Raw genomic sequence first — 20,019 nt, forward strand, 5'->3', positions numbered from 1 at the left:
AATTTTCCATTCGTCAACTTATTATTTACACAGAGCGCTTGTCATTGATTTTTCGGTTTTTTGAGAGCAGTCTTTGGAACATTTCTGATAGTTTGAATGTTGCACCAACATTAGAGAAGTATGACTGGTGACAAATATGGAACACTGATTAACGGATACACTATTTTTCACAGAAAATAAGCAAGAAATAAGTTTCATTCCTTGTATTCATTCAAGGTTATAATCTCACATTTCAGAAAGGAATTGCATAAAAATATAGCTGTTTGCAATATATCAAACACTGCAGCAGTAGAAGTTTTCGTTCAACGGCAAAATATAATGTTCCTGTCACGTCACTAGCGTTCACTTGGCTGACAAGTTATAACTTGCACGGTGCCAAAATGAGTGAGTGAAGTAGCCTATATATCTGGCTAACACATATCTGTTGACTAGATTCTTAAACATAGCACTGTTCCATATTTAGCCAGTGCCCTCTATCAAAAATGCTTAAACAATGCTTATTCCTAATCTTACTCTTAATCTAGTTCCTAATTAATTATTCACATAAAAAAGACATTGATGTACGACGTCATTTTCTAAGAATAGCATTTTAAGGATCTTAATGAAATCCTCATCTGCAAAAGGTTTTTGCATTCTATGTCAAATTGGACTCGACACTTCTAAATCGGCGAATTAAAGGTGCATTGCATTATACGTTATAATTAGACTGATAAGTGGCTAGGTGATATACCAGACTGCAAGAACATTGGGTTATTTTAAGAATATTGTTACATCTTTTTCAATTTACTCAAATATTTAAACGATTAAATACATTTAATTTCTTCTGTTCCTTATAATTGATATTTAAACGATCAAATACATTTTTATTTAACTTCTTCTGTTCCTTATAATTGATATTTAAACGATTAATTTTCATTTAACTTCTCCTGTTCTTTTAATTGATTTCGATTAATTATATCCTGCATAACAATACGCAGTCCAATTATAATATTCGTTTTCCATGATACATTATGACATACAATTATACTATATGTGTACAATATGTATTTATTGTTTTCACTTAGACAGGCAATGCACACGTATTTAGTTATTTTCATTATTATATATATTGGTACAAAAAATTGTTTAAAATTATACAATATAATATATACTTCATACAATACTTAAATGTGTAGTAATTAATTAGATACCTACATAATGTAGTAATGTAAACAATATTGTGGCTAATAGTACAGCAATTTTTACTGGTGACTCTGAGTCACCCCTCGACTCTGCTAAGGGTGAATATTATTCCTAATTTATCATGAAAGAATAATATGTGTAAGCATTTTATGGAAGAATGATCGAATACAAAAAAAAATTGGTGGTCTTAAAAACCTTATACAACATGAGAAAATACTAAAAAATAAAATCGATAACATTTTGTACGTATTACTGTGGACGAAAAAGAGCCTTGTACTAATTACTGCGGATTAGAATTCGAAATATACAAGGGGAAATATGAGATTGATTGACAATTCTGATTGCCTCGCCAACGAGAATACATTCTCATTGAATTGTACAAATTTATTTAGGGAACAATATTTATTTTTACGTATTTCAATATCAATGGGAAACAATACCGCAGTAAAACGTATATCCGCAATTATAGGCACATTTACTCTATCAATTAAAGAACTGTCTTTTCATCAGTCTCATAGAAATGATTCACTTTTGGGAACAATACCGGGATACCTAACGAGGTAGAAACGAATTCGTTGGCTTTGAAAAGAAGAACGAGAGAGAAAACTTCGCTCGCGAGTCCAATACAGCGGCTAACAAGCATGCCGGGTATCCGTCGAATCACGAAGCGAATTGGAAACTTTTGGCCGCAAACGAGATTCCGATTACGTTTCTGTCGTCGGATGATTAGAGTAATAATGCCCCCAGTCGGCCATGGCAAATCGAGTGCCATTGAATATGCTGCCGGGACGGGTTTAAATCGGAGGGGGAGGGGGGGTTAGACCCTGTCGATGATTTCCGCGCGACTAACTGCGAGTTATTATCTAACTGCGGGTAAATTCCTGTTCGAAATGTGTCGGGCACGTTTTCGCACGTGACCGGCGATCCGGCGGCTCGTGGCGGTCACATCGGAAGTTGTTCAGCGGGGTGACCGTCGTTACGTAAAGAGTGGTCGGAGGGTAGGCGATGGCTAAACCGCCGGGAGTGTTCGGTCGAATAAAGGGAAACACGTTCTGAGAAGTTCTAGTCGAGCAACGGATGTCTGGCATGCATGTGGGAATACGCGTGGGCGAGTATTAAACCGGAAATTAATTAGTTCGAGAGGGAAAAACCAGTCTGTGTTTGTCACTCTGTCTGTGTGTGTGTGTGTTTCTTACGGTGTGTGTACGTCTATGAGTACAGCGTGGACAACAATGCCGCGGATAACGAACGTCATTGAGAAGGTCCACGAGGGGATAGCGAGGAATAAACCTCGAAATAGGCTGCAGGATAAAATAGAACAGTACGCAAATCGATGGTAAATCAAGTCTTTCGAGAGTTTGATTAACCCTCAGATGTTGCTCAGCACGGGGTCCAATTTCGTCGGTCGTTCTGTGCCCACTGTCGTCGTACTATCAATTACGCGGGCACAGAAGAAAAAGAGCAACGATCGAACATGCGAACATCTGCACCGGGTGCCTGAAATCCGAAATTGCACCATCGCACCGTCGTCGTGCGTCGCAAATTTTTGCCTTCGCTCCGTTTCAATGAAAATTTCGAAGAGCGACGTGGTTTTATATAAAATGATTGCAAAAATATTGAATCGTTGCATACGCAATTCTCGGATTTTTAACAGCAGCATTAAATCAATACAACTTTCCACACCAATAGACTTTGTTTAAAAATAAAATGCAATATGTAGATAAAAACAGAAGATTCGTTCCTTGTTTTCGAAGTTGCGTCATATTTCAGTGTACAGTAGTCACTACACTGTTCATTTTCATGGAAAATAAAAATTTGTCTCTTCCATCAGGAGAAACGGAAGCTGAATGAAAATGTAGTTCTTCCGTTAACACGTTGCTTGCCAAATTGCAGCTCGCCGATAGTTCAACAGCAATTTAATTTAGCTAATGAAACCGAAACTGAAAACAACTCGGAGAAGGTCCAGTGAAGGTTCGTTCCAATGCACAAATCAATTAAAATACAGTTTCCGCTCGAACAATTTACACCGTTACCGAAGGTTTTCTTAATTAGATTCCTAGAACCCGCAACATAAAACTAATCGAATAAAGCATCATCGGTCAGTTTTTCTTCGAAATAGTCGGGCTTCCAAGTTGCACCAGTTCGGCGAACCAGGATCCACTAAGTTGGATCGATCTAATCGAGCGGAACGTTGAAAATCCAATAGCACCGGTGATATCTACTCGCAGAAAACGACGCTGCGCTCGGTATCGAGAGTGGGGCGTTGTTACGGCAACACGAAAACAAGACGGAGTCCATAACTTTCTTATCGTTTAGAATAAAAAGGAAAAGAAGCTCCGGGACGAACTTCTGTGCAGGAGTTTCCGAAGGAACGAACTCCCTCTCTCCCTCTCTCCCTCTCTCTCTCTCTCGGATCCTCTACAGTTGAGGAATAAAAAATGCGTAAAATCTATTACCTTCCCGGGAAGTTGGCTAGCTCGATTCGCTGCAACCCCGCGGGAAACCCGTTATAAAGTTCCCGTACAGGTGATACCGGCTGATGATCGCATAAAAAGTTTTCCCGAACGAGTTCCCGTGTTCCTGTTTTCATACACGGCTAGCCCCGGGACGCGTCGCGTCGCCTCTATTTAAAGTCGCCGATGGAACTTGCTCCGAGTTAATTATCGATGCCTCGACATGATGAACCCTCGGTGAACAGTCGCCGCGAGACCTTTCGAAGAACTTTCGAACCAGCGCTGTTTTTCGAAGGATTTTATAATTAATCTCGCTTTAAGCCGCAGACCCGTCCTTCGAGAATATTTTCCGCTTCCAGAAATCAGTCGCGGTTGTTTGCGTGCAGTTATATTTAGGACTGGCTACCCCTAACGCGGTCATTTACTTTCTGCAACGTTAGCGTACCCGACAGGAAAACTTACGTGTTCCGGCACGGCAGCCCTTCGTCACAATAATATACATTGGTGTTCTTAAATTATACTGTTTTAAAATGCACCTACTCATGTTTTCTGCGAATGCATGAAATCTGTCTAACGTGAAAAAATTATTGATTGAATTCAAGAGAAGATCGGGGAAGAAAAGAAATGTTAAATTTTCTGCTTCTTTTATAGAATAAAGTGGGGGAAAGCTAAGAAATAAATTTTCACTAGAGTGTCAGTTTGATACCATCAGACAAAATAAGCTCGAGAAAAATGAGAAACGGATGGAGGTTACTCAGTCTTACAGATAACACATGGCTGAGGCTTAATCTGCCCAGCAGCCACCGAAAACGCACCAACAGCGTTCTTCCCCCCAAAGGAGCCATAAATCCCGAGGCTACTCCGACAAAAATCTGCTAGGTGTGCCACGATCAAAGGGAATCGACGACTCATCATCGAGTCACAGCAAGCAGGCGTCTGACCCGAATCGCACCGGAATCGAACCGGAACGAGGTGTGTGTATATCACATCGGCCGGCGACGCTCGAGATATACGCGTCGTTAAAAGTGGTGCGGGGGTGTCGGCACGAAACAAAGAAGGGGAGAACCGAAGGGAAAGAAAGATACAGATAAAGGGAGGAGGAGTGCGGCAAAGCTGCGGTTTGAAAGGACTTTGGTAAATGGCGCAATCTACCGCGCCATTTCCGACACCTGACGGAACAGTTGCGCAGATAGGGCTGGCAGGAAATGAGGAAGCGGCGACGTACGCGATGGCCGCGTGCCGAAATCCTATCGAAAATCGCCGGTCCCCACTTGGGGGATTCTGGGACAGAAGGGGAACCCGCGGAATTGCCTCGGAAAACGCGTTTCTTCCTCTTCCACGGGACGAGGAAGACCCTCGAATCCTGGAGGGTTTCGAGATTAGAGGCCTTCCTTGTGTGGACTCGGTTTAATAACGGTAAAATCTCTCGGTGCTTCCTCGCCAGGCGACGGACGAAACGCCGCGTCGGATTCGTTATTAAAATAACTACAAAGAGGCGTGTGTCGCGTAAACGCGCAGCTCAGCTTCGTTCCGCTTTGGAGCTTTTCCGAGCAGCTGTAAACAGAGTTTACTGCGTCCGCGAGATCGCTAAGCGTGTTTACCGACTGCCTCGTCGTCTTACATTAATTTCGTTTCCCTGAGACGGTTGTCCCGCTTTTACGGACTCTTGCAAGTCGTCTGGGAAGCTGAGAACGAAGAGGGTGAAGAATCCCTTTGCAGATCGTGTAGAAGGCAATTATTTTATTGAGGAGTAGATTCCTGAATGAAGATCTTTTTTTTTCCTTTAATTAGGAAATCTCCGTTGAGATTTATTTCTGAATGAAGACTGTTCTTAGGTCCTTGCTTCGGAATTACATTCTATTATGCATAAATAAATTAACGATTATGATTTAACATTCTGATGATGAATGGTATTGATGATTGTACAGGTGACAATTTTCAGCTCCATTACATTTATCAATTTTTTGAAATGTTTAATAGTAAGTTATGTAGAACCATTGATTTTATTGCTCTTGGTTCAATAATTGAAATTAAATATGGGAACTGAGATAGACGATGTCTTTGTGATGCTGGGTCAACATGTGAATAGCCATCGAATACTAAGTCGTTAAACACTGTTGTCCTTCTTTCCAACGATGGATAAATAACGCAGTAAAGACAAAGTGTGTCACCAGAGTAAACGAGTTTGTATTTAAATGTTTAGTTTATGATAATATATGGTAATGTTTTAAGTTCATGTAATAGCAGTGTGGAACATGATAAGTATGTTAAATTATGGTAATTATGTGAAAGTTTATGAAATATTTATATGCTCAGTATATGATAACTTGAAAGACACTGACGCAATTTGAATTAAAATGATAAAATTCTTGAACGTCTTTAATAATTCCTGAAATATCAATGTAAAGCACACATAATCACAGAAAGATAAATTTTGAGAAATTTTTGTAGAGAAGTTTCAAGCATTCTTATGTAATATTTTATATCATTATTACAAACATGAAAACATCTACAAACATGACGGCTCTATATTTTTATATTGTTCAATAACAATATATCGGACCAATAACAATGGTTGTAAAAAACTTGAGCGACATTATCACCAATCAAGTGGCCGCATACTGTCATGCTACTCCCCGTATGAATCGAGAATGCCTTGTTATTTCTTTGAAAGCTGCTTTGTTTACTATTTTCTACTGCACATACGCTAATGATCTACTGCGATCACATCTTGCCTCGCTGCACTGTAAAAATGTAAACATACACCCGTAAACATCGCGCCATATATGCTCTTTTTACCTTGTTACACGAACACTGCTCCAATTTATGCTGCTCGATATACGAACCCGTGTTAACACCGACTATGGGACCTGCTATCATAAGTAAGCCCACAAAATCAAAGTTATCCATTCAACCCCTGCGTTAACATATTTATTATGCTCTTCTAAAAATATGATGAAACTCTTCCGACCGATATTTTCGATATTTATTTATATTATTACGAAATAGAACCAGCGACTAAAAAGTAAACATCTACCAAATTCACCGTAGTTCCATTACGAGAATGAATTTTTTACAGATCAAATATCAAGTCACCAAACTGATTTGTAAATGGATTGTTTGTGAATATGTTAAAACAAACAATGAATTTTCGACTTTTACCAAACTCGGTGAAATACTATCATTACAAGAACGAATTTTTGAACATCAAATATGCAGGCTTCAATATAATTTCCAAATTTTGATCGCACACGAAAAATTTGAAAGAAACTTTGAATTAACATTTACCAAACTCAATGTATATTATTATTACAAGAATGAATTTTTGGACATCAAGTATGCAGGCCTCAATCTAATTTCCAAATTTTGATATCACACGATAAACGTTCAAAGAAACGTTGAATTAACATTTACCAAACTCGGTGTATACCATCATTATCATAAATTATGTATATTATCATAAATTTTAATCACACACGACAAATTTCAAAGAAGCATTGAATTAACATCACTGTTGTATTAGCATCATTATAAAAATGTTTGTTTCGAGATCAAATACAAAGGCTTCACAATTGGTTTTAAACAAGTTAGAATAAACACTGACTAAATGGTTACCATTTTTCGTGCGTCCGTCCTGAATCATATTCAGCAAGCTGAACGGAAGCATAATTACAAGAATAAATCATTAAATTCCGACCAACTGCGTCACTCATAAATCTTCGTGGCAATCTAATCGCGGTATTAAACGAATCCTAGAGACACAGGAGTGCGCAGTGCGTGCAGTACTGCAAGAGCTAGAGCGACTCGTGTTGTTTTTCTGCGCATTTCAAAGAGCGATTCCGATTCAAAGAGCGATAAGCCGTTTAAGCGTGAACGTGCGAGGAGAATATTCCTCATTCAGGCTTGTTCACGCAGCCGGAAATCCGCGTGGGAAGATTAGATGCCACGGTTGCAGGGGTTAGCTTGGCGAGAATGCGTTCTCCGCATTGTCGGCCGCGATACCATTAATATCTCATCAAACATGCCCAGCCGTTCCCCTGACGAGCAAATTGCTTCCGATCTGAACCGAGATTCAACCTATCCCTTCTGACACGTAACGTTTCGAATTGGCAAAACTGTCCTGTCCCATATCAGGCGGAACGATGTACGCCTGGGACTGAATGCGTTCCTAGAGTCGCAGAACTTACGGACTCGCATTAAGAGCCGGCGAAGTTTGCCGCTGGGATCGTTAGCAGGGTTAATAATCCGCGGTGCTGGCTCGTTTAGTGAATTTACGTGTCGCCGAACTTCTGGAAAACTTCCCAGCACCCGGTCAAAGACCAGCCTTCGCGGGAATACGATCCCCTTCGGGCTAGACGATCCTTGGTTCGAACAGCCGAAACACCTTAACGAGGTCCTGTAAGATTCTTTTAAGTCCCACCAGCCTATTGTTTCTTTTAATGAATTTCCCCCCTGCTATCGAGGTGGCAGGCAGGCGAACAATTAAAACTGGTACCACCAAACAAGTCGAAATAACTTGTTTCTGATCTCTTCTCTTGCAATGATTAAAATGATAAAAGCCTTGAGAATTTTTCGAATGAACATCTTCATTGAACCACCTGTTGTAATAACAATTCTACAGAATCTAAATATATGCAATCTTGTTTAATACTTCCGATTATTTAGCTACATACATATGTCGTGAACATTATTTTCTACTGAGGAAAATTGAATTAACTTCGAGTACGTCATTATTTAGAATTCTAATGTAAAAAGCATTACAAATATTCATAGAATTTCAAATTTTTCTATGACGACGATGATGTAAGAGTTGCATTTAGTGAAACGTTGTAAAACTGTGAATACCGAATTATTGAGATAAACGTTCCTAACGAATAACTAAAAAATCTGAAACCGGTCATTTGACCAGCAGTGGTAGGTTCCGTGTCGGAGCAAGCCTTTCTGTCTCGTTCACAATGGATCCAATCGACGCAAAGCTCGAGGACAAGGTATAATCACAAGGATAAGCTTCCATTGGCCGACCGCACTGAACAGCAGCGACAAGGGTCAAGTCCCAATTCCCTCGGTTCCTTCAACCGAGAAGGCGACGTAGCACGCGTAGCTGCCAGACGTTAGCCGAGGGAAGCAACACGTAGCAATCACTGTCACTCTCGAAATACTGGTTCCGCGTGTGGAAGTCCAGTGTCGCCGGGCGCTTACCTGAGATCTCTGTAGACGAAGAAGAAGAAGAAGAAGTAGAACAACTAGCAGAAGAAGAAGAGTGCGTTGGCTTCCGGTTAACAGGTGTAGAGTCGGTGCACGTAGCGCGGGAAAGGTTCGAGAGGCTCTTCAAATCCGCCGGTAACTCGGGGTGTTGCGCCGGGTTGGTTTCTCCGCTGATCGATTTGGTCGGGATCGATGACTGACTCGGCGAACACGGGGGATCGAGAGAGGCGGCTGGGATATCGCGTGGATCGCAGGGGGACCGTGATACAATATAGAGATTCGACGTGGCGCGCGGTTCTCTTCGGGGTTTTTCGATCCGGGTTCCTGACGAGCGCAGCGTTGCGGACGAGCTAGCTCTGTCCGGTACTTCGGTGCCGTGCCGGGTGCTATCCTCGATGCTTTCGGTCGGCGTCTGCGCTCTCGTAACCTTCCGACCTTCTCTACCACCTGCACACCCCCACCGGACCGCTCGGAGTATTTTATACTGCAACCGTGCCGGGTTACCCTCCTCCTAACCCCTTTGCCTCTCTATCTGTCTCGCACTCCCCGCCCCGCCCTTCCCTCCGCCCCTTTCTAGTACATCGCAGTACCCGTCCCACCTGCGGCAGTTACGATCGCCTACTATCCAACCAAGGCTCACCTGACGACGCGACACCACCTGGTGCTGCACCTGAGAGACAGGGTCAACGCTTCTGCTACACTATGCTTCACTCTGCTGCTTCCGCCAGCATCATGGCGATGGCCACCGAGTATCACAACGAGACGGATATTCGGATAGGGTTCAGTAGCTAATGCTCTCTCCCAAGGCTCACCTGATGATGCAACTGAGAGCTAGTATCAACGCTTTTGCTCCACTATGCTTCACTCTGCTGCTTCCGTCAGCATCTTCACTGGCCACCCAGCGAGACGAACGTTAGGTTCGTGACTCGAGTTAGGAACACCGACAGGTGTACACACAGGTTAATATTTGCCGCGGAACTTAGTCGATTAGATCTGGCTCGCTTCGGGCAAATTGACGCGTACCCGGAATAATGCGTTTAACGGTTATTAGTGTCTTACCGTTGATGGAACCTCCGGCTCTTTGACACAGATCTTTTAGACGGTGTTCTAACAATGTTGTTGCTGCAAATATTGCATCCTGCTCACGTTGTTGCGTGAGGTAATTCAGTTTGCGACGGGGGCGGTATGATACACGTTCATACGAAAAGCGATGGATTCACCAGGACTCAGCTTTGAAATCGTATTACTTAGCCGAACAAAATTCCTCCGCATCTTGTGTTTTAATTTTAATTTTCTACTCGTTCCGTTCAGGCATCGACGCGGAAAAGAAAATTGCATTTCGTTTAAACTCCTTCAAAGTTGCTATTCCGACCGTTTCAAACGGTTGCGATACCTACACAAAGACAAAGTAATTTCGTATTTAAAGAGCAAATTGCTAAAGGTATACAACGTTACTGTGTCGAGTCTCCCTTATTTTTACACCCTTTATGTAAAGGCTATTAGTAGACTGCGGATCTTTATGCAAAATAAAAATTTTCTTAGAGGAGAAAAATTATATATTGACATCTTCAATTTTTTAAATTTTTCAACAAATTCGATTTTCAAATACTCAATTTTGCTATAAATGCATAAAGGTCCGCAATCTAGCTATTAGGTTGCACTTTGTTATCCTTAATTCTGTTATAATTGATAAGTACACCTGACTCTGTTAAAGTTTACGAGGAATAGCAATTTATTGAATCAAGTCTTCTGATTCAGTAGAATTTTTAGGGACGCTTCTGTAACACTCTGTTAATATGCTACAGCAATTTGCACACTGATTAAATAAATAAACGAGTTCTATTGTATCAAGCTGAGCGTTTAGAGTGTCGAATCGCTGGTAGAACGACTTCGATGATTTCTCGGAAAGTCCCGAACAATTCCAGCCCCGTTGATTAATCAGTTAGCGTTAATCCTAGATTCCGATTGTCAGGATCGAATAATCCGCAGCGAATTGAAGCGAAGCCGCAAGGATTTACAGGGTCCTTCGGAGCGCGAAGGGTTCCGGCACACCTGAGCCAGACGCGTTCTCTTATGTCTGGGAGGTCTCGCGTTTCTGGAAGAAGATACGAGTCGCGTAACAGATACTAAACACTTATTCGTCGTGCATAATGCATGGTGCACATGCTAGCTACTCAAATATTCGATTAATATTTACCCGCGAGCCAGCAGGTTCATCAGAGATTACGACTCTGGTTGAAATATTTACGCGCCCGTACGGGCGGACCATTCGATAACGTATTCAAAATTCTCGTTCCCCATATGTTATGACGGTGCGCATTCGTAACAAATCGATGCGTGGAATAGATAACGCCCGGTCGTGAAACTATCGACGCAAACGCGCGCCCGTATAAAATTCTCGATAAGACTTTTAACAGGTGTTGCGATCTGTGGATCATCGATCCGGACTCGTTCGCACGTAGTTCGAACATTAATTACCACGTGAGGAACAGAAATGCAGTGACCAACTCTCTAACTTGGGATTTAACTTATTTGATGGTGAATGTGAAGAGCAGTAAGTAAATGGATGGGAAAAATCCCATCAAAACAAAGTAATTTAGTTAACGAGACACTGAGCTGCAGCGGCGAAGTTTATTACAGTGATTACTCTTTTAACTTCATTTGGCCAGTACAAACTTTAATGAAATTCGGTTTGCGTGGTTGGATTGTGACTAGAAATTAATTCTTCTGTCAGAGAAAAGCTGTGTCGGTCATTTGAAAATGAACTCGTGGCCATCTTGTTAGGGATGCGCCTTCTTACTTCTGGATAATGTAAAGATTGTTATTGATGTTATTGATGAAGGAAATTTGTAATAGTTATTATCGCATAGTACAACTTTCAAATGGTAGACAATCAATTATTTCATAAACTTTTTATTCGTAAAATTAATTGCTACAATCAAAATTTAATGTGACCCACAAACAGATTTTGTGTTGTTCTTATGGTCTGTTGATTCATCTTGTTGTACGAAACCTTCTCAATGAATTTCACAGGCTTGCTGCATCCGAAAAAGAGTAGACAACTCAATAAATAAGCAACCAAAATGAATTTTCTCATCAATAATTATTATGAAGAAGTAAAAAGAAATTCGATCATCGATAACTGTTATGAGCGATCGAAATGAACTTCTGTCATCGACAACTGCTTTGATCAATCGAAACAGTTTTTCTTCATCGATAACAGTTATTGAGGAGGATCCAATTTTTTGGATACTAATAACTGTTATTTGTAACCAAAGAGTATAAAAATCGATATTTTTTAATCATTTGTTCTTCGAATTTTTTTCTTTATATTTTGTGTACATTATCGTAAATTTCAATAATAATCAACTTTTTATTAATGATTATTATCGTACAAAATTTTAGAAAAACTGGTATTTTTGGTCCCTGTTTATGACAATAGCTACATGCGCAGCTGTATGCTCCCGAATAATACAAATAACGTTGCCGAATAATGCAAATTACGTCTCGTAAACGTAAAAATAGGACTTTTAAGCTTTGAACTACTGAAAAACCCCACGTTTGCATTACCGGGAAAATAGAAGGCACATCCTGTACCCTTGGAATCTTAGAAACGCGAGTCTACCACCTTAAACACCATGTTTCCTAGCATCCCCGTTTCCGAAATTCGCGCAACTTTGCCGAAGCCTACTTTCAAAAATATAAGCCAAACAAAAAGGACTTACCGAAAGTCAGCACAATTAATAATAAGTGAAGTGAAGATTGCCTCACTGGTAAATTTGTAAAAAATATAGGGGGCCGTTGGAGCATGCAGCGCGTTTCGCAACTATGTCGTCGTCGTGTTAACAGGCTATCGCCAGGCCCGGCTCTGCCGTTGGGAGTGGTGTCGTTCAGATCATCGTTGGCACGATTCTCGCGAAGCCGTCGAAGTACCAGCCCGATAGAGTGGATGTTTACCACGCGGTCTCTCTCGTCGGGATCGACTGGGACGCGAGGTCGAAATAAATATTGCCATCGTTCCGATGCAAATACACGAGGCGCCGTTTATCTCGAGCACCCGACAAGGAAGACGTATCGACTTCCTCTAGCCTGCTCGGCAATATTCCAAGCATCGGGGAGCACTGATCTAGGCTATGCGGGCTCCTATAAATTCTTTCCTCGCGTCTTGTGGAGCCTCTGGGTAATGTATTCGGGAGTTGTTGGGATCCCTGGCTTTGGCTCGTTCTCTTTGGAACGAGGTGCATGACGGGACCCGTCAGCCTCGGTCAACGTTCCGAGTGTCAGACCGGAATCAAATTCCGTCCGGTGGTGCAGTGCTTCTACCGGGAAGCTATTCCGTCGGCCGCGAATCCATTTACCTGGACGAACTAATCAAAGTTGCTCGGCGTGCGGGGGCTGTCGGTCGTTTCACCGAAACACCGGCCACGTAACACGTTTCCCGAACGACCCCTGAACGAACCCCGTCTTACTCGTTCGAGGAGGAGATTCCCCCCTGATTTACGATGCCTCAACCTCCGCGGTTCGATTATGTATCGATCAGACCAGTCCCGTTCATATCGCGATACCAGCACAACGGTAACCACGTTCCTCTAGATTAACTGTCCCTTTTGTTATCCCGCCAGTCTCCGGGAACGAGTTCTTTGAAACGACTTCATGTAACTGACACAACTTCTGCTCGATGATTAAACATTTCTTTTTTTAAAGTGAAAACTTCTTTTGGCGCACCGCATACACAAGTGCTGGGCAGTGAACAGAGAAACAGACAGACGTGCAATCGCTATAGAAGTTTTCATCTCGATCGTGCGGTCTTATGCGCACAATATTGGTTGGTGGAGAACTGGGTGAGATAGTATTTTAAATAGTAAATAATCCAATATATTTTAAAGTTACAACTTCAAAAATAAAATATGTTACTTGATGCAGTCATTTTTGGAAATAGAAACCAAAAAATAAAACGAAAATGTAGCAAATGATATAGTGTCTTATATTAAGAACTATTTCTTCTTTGAATTATTGCTAAGGTAAAAAATATTAGATCACCCGTAAGCAATGCGGTTTCTCACAGTATTATAACAACACAAAAAGAAAAATCGCGGTTTCGATCCCCTTTCTACGTAGATGGCTCGGAGCGTCTGACCACACACCGACCTATTCTACTTACTCGAGAAACTGAACCGCTTCATCGAATCTAGCTGCAACTTTCTGCGATGCACGTGATCTTTTCAATTATTAATGACGATCAATGATGCCACAGGCTGCCTAGCGATTGTAAATAAGATTTCATTTTATTTGAGCATGGGGGGTTTTCTTCAGCATTTTGCGAATATTTCTAAAATACCAAACGATATGAGGAATGTTCTTGAGTTCCAATGTTATAGTTAAATAGTAATAAATTAATTTGCAGAAATTGATTAATCGGATCAAAAACAGCTGAATAAAACAATAACGGCATCTATTAATTCTTCTTCTGACTGGGTAGCATGTGTTCATTGATAACCAGCCGAAAGAAATTCCATGCGGCGCGTGCCTTTTTTTTCATCAAATAGTACCGCCTGCGAGCGATAATCAATGAAATTGCAGTGTCGGTTAATTCCCCGTCGCGATTGGTTTCAGCGGTTATCGGGTAATCGAGGCATTAATTGTGAATTTTATGATCGGTCATTGCCGTGAATTCGCCGCACCACCAACCATAAATTTCTCTTTTTTGCATAGGTCATCGAAGAGCAGTGAACTTCGAATTCGGTGAACCATCGTTCGCATTTGCATGGACAATATCGATAGCATTTTTGGTATCCTACTACATATGAGGAAGAAACCTGAGGTATGTACAATGTGCAAACACTAACACCTTTCTGTTTACCGTGTATAACTGTACATATCCTTTAAAACATGACAAGACTCGAATAATCTACTATATTTATTGAATTTGCTAGATTTATGGAACACTTTCTTACAACAGTATATTCATAATTTCGATAATTGCAAAATGAACTACTTGAAATTAGAATAGGGTAAATGTACCTATTACTGCGGGTGTACGTTTTACTACGATATTTTTTCCCGATGAGAGATTAACATACGTAAATATAAATATTTTTCCCTCAATAAATTTTTACAATTCAATGAGAATGTATTCTCGTCGGCGAGCCAAACAAAATTGTCAATCAGTCTCATATTTTACGCTTGTATATTTCGAATTCTAATCCGCAAGTTATTTTTTAACATTTTCTTTCTTTAGTATGTCTATTCTATTAATATTTTAATATTTTCTTATGTTGTATTAGGTTTTTAGAGTCACCAATTGTTTTTTTTGTATTCAGAACACATCATTCTTCCATATAAAATACTTACACATATTATTATTTCATGATAAATTAGGAATAATATTAAAAGAAAGTACGATCTATTTTAGCATGAGACTGCAGTAATCGGTACAGTTACGCTATGTACAATATGCAAATATTCTTAACCGTGTATAACTGTAAAAATCTACTAGATTTATTGAACAATTTCTTTGAGAAGTATATTCATAATTTCGGTAATTGCAACATGAAATTCTTGGAATCAGAATAACTGAAATACGTATTGATCTATACTATTAAAGAGTAGCAAAAGCAGTGAACGTAGACAAAAGAGACTGGAAGAAATGGCACTTCGTGGATGCTAGTTTCGACCAGGGAATAAATCGATTACCTCGACTAAAATCGAATTCCCGTGGGCGGGGTACATCGGAATCAGTTTCCCTCTCGACTGCGCGAGCGTAATCGGTTCGTGGAACGGTAATGTAATGTCGCGCCGAGTGTCTGGCCCCTGTGTCCACGTAGGAGAAGTTCTTCGCCTTCGGAAACGAAGTGTGAATAATTCATTTCGACGGGATTTAACTTCGTTCCAAGGAACGTCCCGTCCCGTTTCGGTTCCTTCCCTCGGAAAGCGATTAGGAGTCACGATAGGTAACGCGGGAACTTTATTTCCCGCGGCCTACGGCTCCTTTCCCTGCCCCGCCGCCATAATTTCATCGCGACAAAGCGGAAAGTGTCAAGGTCAACGATTTCCAGGCTCGCCCTCCTCCCGTGGCTCAGGTAGGATCCAGAAGTGGTTAATTTTACGGCAGGAGCTTAAGCAGTCTGTGCCGCGTCTGGGGAGCCTGTATTAAATTGTTCCTGAGACCCCTCGGGGGATTTGTTCTTGTAAAGCAGCCGTATTTAATACACAGCGATTTCTCTTTAACCAACGACCCCTCATCGTTCATTGCGTTCCCCACGACGCACAATAGGGTATTTGGTCGGAAAAAAGTCGATTTCAAAATTTTGCGTAAATCGTAAAATTTTTGATGTATGACTTATATATTTATGAAAGTTTATTGAAGAATTTTGTTATCTTGTATCATATATTACATTCGATAAAGGTTTGTGATCATAGTGCAAAAGGAATTAGATTTGCACAGAGTGAAGATTTATATCTTATTTAAGTAGAAACGCGAGCATCTACAGTCGCAGCGCGTGTTTCCTGATGAAAAGTAATAGTGAGATCTTAAAAATTCCTCAAAATGTATATTCATGTATTAATAAGTTCCGTTATCTACATACGTAGTATTAAATCAATAAATTATATCATTTCAATTTACATGCAAAAATAATTATTCCAGCTTTCCGATAATCGGTGGATAAAATGTTTCAAACAAAAGAGAGAGTTGTGGACAGTATTTAAACATGTACAAACTTCTTTAAATTTTATGTATAAAATTTGGAAAAAAATTTTTATTGACTAGAACTAAAAATCATTTTGATTTTTTAAATGTTGATATGCATTTTTTTTTTATGTCATAATGTTGTAGCTGGCGTTAAGACGAATTCAACGACCTACAATTGGGTTGGAAAGAAAGTTCCTAGCGTTTCAAATGAAGAATCGAAGACAACATTAAGGTATTTATTCATATGTTTAGTCAATAACACGAGAAGTTACCTCGAAAATGGCAAAATACTTTTTGTAATAGAATAATAATACTTAAGTAATAGAACAGAATAGAAAATATGTTATTGAATAAATCTATGAATAAATATCTGAATTTTAGCTTACAATTTTAATGTACAAACGCTACGAACTTTCGTTCCAACCCAATATATGTATTATGTTCCAACTCAATATAGCTTGAACCCATAAGCAACGCTAAAATAGATTTTTCCGACACTGGGTCAAATACCTCACAGTACGACGCGTTCGATGCAAGAGATTTGGAGACAAAAATCAAATTTCAAATTTTTCTAAGTCGGGGAGAGTCGAATATGTTGCATTAAACTAGCTTATTCCTTATTATTTTTTCACGAAATTTTTAGCGACGCATTTGTTCTTAAATCCGTAACAAAAAATTCTAAATCAACTTTTGTAGACTTGCCTTCATAAATTCATATGGAAGCAGAAGTGTAAACAAAATTTTTAAACTCTGTACATTCGCTTGAATTTATAATTTGTTAAATGGAGATAAACGGCTTTAGTGTCACGCTTTTATAACAAAAAGTACGTCGGGTTAAAATGTTTGCTCCGCTTCGTCTGTTCGGAACAACGCCGACAAAGCTCGAAAAAGAGATTCCGATTTCAAAATTGGAAAACTATTCAGAGGTGTGTCACGTTTTGCTAGAGAGTCTCGTTTTACCGTTCTCCGCGGGCTGCAACACCTCCGCCCATGCGAGGTGATGTTTCGTTTATGTTTGAACGATCCTAATGATATCGAGCTGTCGGTTGGCTGCGTGGGAGAATATCGGTATGAAGAGCTATATACGTTCAGAGAAGGCATGTTTCTTGAAAGCGTGTTTGATCGTCTAAGTCTACGGTAATCAGACTGTAGATCTTTATAGGTTTGTAGTTCGTAAAAAGTGGAATGCGAAATTCGCGGCGAAGGTTAATTCAATTTCAAAATATTTTCATAGTACTGGTAACATTCTTTCAGGAATGGAAATTTTGTACATTTTTTTGTAAATTTTCTAACCTTGTTTATAAAAAGCTCTGGTTATTTTAATAAAAACCTCTGTGGTCTTATAAATTTGCTGTACTTAAAAATGTTTCCACTTTTATTTTACCGCAAGGAAGTCTCTCTGGTCGGCGAAATAACTTTTTCCCTTACTTCAGAGTTTTGTAAAATAATGCACGAAAAAGGGTGCTCGCTTAAAAATCCGCAGCACGGTAAACACGGCCTCGGAAAAACAAGGAAAAAAGAGACACTGCAGTGTAGTGTAGCTAAACTGCAGATCTTTATGCAAATGCAAATTTTTTTATCGCGACTTTATGGACAGTTTCAGAGATATGTGCGGGGTAATGGTCATAGAAATTGCAGCACATCAATGATATCAATGTTTCTCGATCCTCGTACCACCGGTAATCGTCTCTGTTATTACTGGACTGTGAATATTTGTGAAAGCTGCCGGTCTTGTACTATTTTGTAATGTCGCTTTATGCTTGAATGAAGGAGTTTATTAAAAAATGTTCTAATGAAAATGTTTTTATAATTTCAATAATGCTGAGAGAAAAAGCTGAAAACATAGAAAGGTAGTTTTCGTGTTAAATAAACTTCAAAGCACGAGTTATAAAATTTGTTCAGCACAGAAGTAGAAATGATTGTTCATCAAAAACAATGAACCGGGCATTGTATTGAATTTTCGTCGATATTCAAGATCGATCGAGGGTTCAATTAAAAATTGTCCTGAGGAAAAAAGTCCGAAAACACGGATAAAGAAGCGTCGTGTCTCAGTTTACTCGTCGGGCAGGAAATAGAACTCAATGTTCGATGGTATGCCTTTCATTCGGGAACACAGCATTGAAACGGAAACGCGACAGAACGGAATTTCCAATCTCCTCTCATCCTCGAGCAGAATCAAGCCCCCGAAAAGCTGCTGCTGGTATGCAGTGGACTGTCACTCTTCGTATCCACACTCGGCCTCGCAAATTCTCACGGACCAACTCGCTAAATATGCCACGGCTAAATCACCGATATTCCATTAACTTAAAAGCCTAATTTTTCCGGAGGACCCGTTGCCACCTATCTCCTCGATACAACTTGTATTTGCGTGTATATCTTTCTTCCGTGGCTCCAGCAACAGAGAAACACAGGAGAATAAGAATTAAAGTGGCTGATTATTATCAATAGAAGAATGTATCAGTCAAAAAAGTCTATTAGAATGATTCTTCTAGTTATTTGATCGTAGAAAAGACGGATTAACTTCTAACAGATATAAAAGTTGCGTGTAAAAGAGATATTAAGTAAAGTAAAATGAATTAATATACTATGCATTAAAAATGACTGACGAATGAACATCTTATAAGAAAGAGAAGATTGCATTTTTTTAGACTTTGAGTGATTTTTATTGAAATTACATTGCGGACCTTTGTGCAAGATAAAGATTGTCTACATCAATTGCAAAGAAAAGTAGCCACGAAGGAATTTCTCTCTTTGTTCAATAATCTTAGTAAGTTGAAAATAGTATATCGATGTTCTGAAGGTCTCTAAATATCTCTTATTTGTTTTAAATGCATCAAATCTGCAATCTCATAACATGATATATGTTCGATGAAAGAAATTTATTTAATCGTTTCTGAAGAAAACATTTTCATAACTTAATTACATCTAGTATAACCGATATTAATAATTGACAATGCTAAGCTTTTACGGTTGTCGTTATGTTCTTCGTGTGTCTGTAAAAAGAGGAAAAGGAAGAAGCACAATAGCAAAGAGAAGACGGTGAATTGGAGTGAAAATAGAGGAGAGAGATTTAGATAGGAGGTGGTAAGAACAAAAGAGAAGAAAGAAGTATACCAACGCAACGGAGCAGAAAAGAAAAAGAAAAATTAGGGAGGATGGGAAGAGATTGTAATGCAAAGAAGGCGTACTGGAAAAATAAAAAATGTTGGTGATGGAGAGAGAAAAAGGGGATGAGATTGGAGAGAGACAGAGAGAGGGGGGTGGGAGGCAGCTGATACAAATTGAACGTGAAATGAAATTCAACGTGGCGGGGGCCCGAAACGCGCCAGAAAAGAGGCAGGCCACGATTTACACGGGCCGACGGCTAAATGCCCCGTGAAACAAGCCACGTAGATCTGATTGTTTCGCGTTATTGCGGTGTACGATATTCCAGCTCCCCCTCGAAAACCGTCTTAAGAATCGCCACGGACCTTGCCGCCAGCGAAAAGT

The 20,019-nt window shown here is 40.0% G+C and overlaps 1 protein-coding gene across 1 annotated transcript in view; it reads right to left on the reverse strand.

The window, feature by feature from the left end:
* LOC143216762 (ras-related protein rapA) overlaps positions 1 to 9,323 on the reverse strand; it is a 62,102-nt gene extending 52,779 nt beyond the window's left edge. The window contains exon 1 of the mRNA XM_076440178.1: positions 8,835 to 9,323. The gene's annotated coding sequence lies outside the window, so the exon portion shown is untranslated. The remainder of the gene's footprint in view (positions 1 to 8,834) is intronic.
* Between the last annotated feature and the right edge of the window lie 10,696 nt (positions 9,324 to 20,019).

The sequence above is a fragment of the Lasioglossum baleicum genome, chromosome 1, assembly GCF_051020765.1.
Source record: "Lasioglossum baleicum chromosome 1, iyLasBale1, whole genome shotgun sequence".
Lineage (NCBI taxonomy): Eukaryota > Metazoa > Arthropoda > Insecta > Hymenoptera > Halictidae > Lasioglossum > Lasioglossum baleicum.